Here is a 1,911-nt window from a genome sequence, read left to right on the forward strand (position 1 = left end):
CCCATCGGCCCTCTTCAGGACCTTGCTCCCAATACCTCGCAATCTACTTCAAAATCACCATCCACTCAGACCTCGCAGCCTGCTGCTAATCCCCAACGGCCCTCTTCAGGACCATCAGCCACCTCTGCCAGAAAAATTCCTCCTATCTTTCTCAAGGACCAAAGCAATTGGTCAACAAAATACCGCAAGATGGTTGCTGCTTGCTCCAGCCCGCCGGTCTGCAACACCACGGGCTCCCAGGTCCGAGTGCAATGCCACTCCCCAGACGACTTCCGAAAAGTGGTTAAAACCTTCACCGAAAACAGCTGGGAATACTACACCTACCAGCTGCCAGAGGACAAAAAATGCTTCCTAATTGTTCGCGGCCTTATGATCGACACCCCATTGAGGATATTCGCGACAATCTCGACATAATCGGTGTATCCGTTGACGACATTGTGCAGCTACGAACAACTAGGCCCACCAAGGCCATGCAGCAACAACGTGAACGCCATCAAGCCGAAAATCCGGATCAACCCTTGCCTCCTTTGCCACCGCGTCTTCTACCACTCTTTCAATTGAAACTGACTGACGCAAACGACAAGCAGCGCTTTATGGAAATCAATTACCTCTGCGGCCTCCGCGTTAGCATTGACAACTACAAACCATCGCCTGGCCCTCCTCAATGCACCCGCTGCCAAAACTTTGGCCACACCCATAAGTCTTGTGGACTGCAAACCCGCTGCGTTAGATGCGGCGGCAACCACCAGCATACTGCCTGCCAAGTCTTCAAGCCTGAACCAGCCAAATGCGCCAACTGTGGAGGTCCTCACCCCGCCAACTACAAAGGCTGTCCATCTTATAAAACCTTTGCTGAAAAGTTGAAAAGTAGCCGAAACGCCAGACAAAATCAAAATCCCAACCCTGTTCCATCTGCAGATGAATTCCCAACGCTCCAGCCGCAACAAACCTCTCCTGCTATTCATCCCGCTACTCCCTCATCTCCCTCTGACATAACCATTCCTTCCATCCTCTCTTCACTCCTTACCCCGTCTATCAAACAGAAACTTACCTCATTTTTATCAAACTTAGTCAAAAAAACCCCTTACCCCTTCCTCTACCCCAAAATCTGAAATCCTCTTCAACGAGATCATTCAAATGGCACTTTCTCTTCTCAGCGATGGCTAAGCATCCTGCCTCCCAGCTTACTATTCTGCAATGGAATATCTGCGGCTTACATTCTAAACAAGAAGAGGTTCGACATCTGCTAACTCATCACTCTGCCGACGCTGCCTTGATTCAAGAGACGCTACTGAAACCTGACAAATCCATATTCTTCCCCGGATACCAGAAATTCCGCATGGACCGCATAGATGGAGCCGGCGGAGGAGTCCTCCTACTAGTGAAGAATTCACTCTCGGCAACCCAAATTCCATATCACCAGAAATCTTCTGTTGAAGCTGTCGGCGCCTGTATACGAACAAAAATCGGAAACGTTAGTCTCTGGTCCGCTTATCGTCCTCCAAAAAAACCCACCAAAGACGACTTCCTTCAACTCGGAGCTCTCCTGAACGGCCGTTCCATCGTCGGCGGGGATCTCAACGCCAAACATGCCTCCTGGGGCTGCCACCGAAACAACAGGGCCGGCACCATGCTTCTTACTCAACAAAGATGCAGAAACTTTGCCCTACTCGCTCCCTCCTCACCAACTCACCTCTCCAGCCGTGGCTCGTCCGACATCCTCGATATTACCCTCATCCAAAACCTGCCTATCTCTACTCCACCTACCACTCTGGACTCATCTGCCTCTGACCACTTCCCCATCGTATACTCGGTCCCTTGTTCTCCTGAGCACCGGGTACAAAACCTTAAAACCAAAACAAACTACTCCAAATTCCGGCGCATCGTTGGTGACAACTCCCACGACTTGAA

Source organism: Ischnura elegans, chromosome 4, assembly GCF_921293095.1.
Source record: "Ischnura elegans chromosome 4, ioIscEleg1.1, whole genome shotgun sequence".
Lineage (NCBI taxonomy): Eukaryota > Metazoa > Arthropoda > Insecta > Odonata > Coenagrionidae > Ischnura > Ischnura elegans.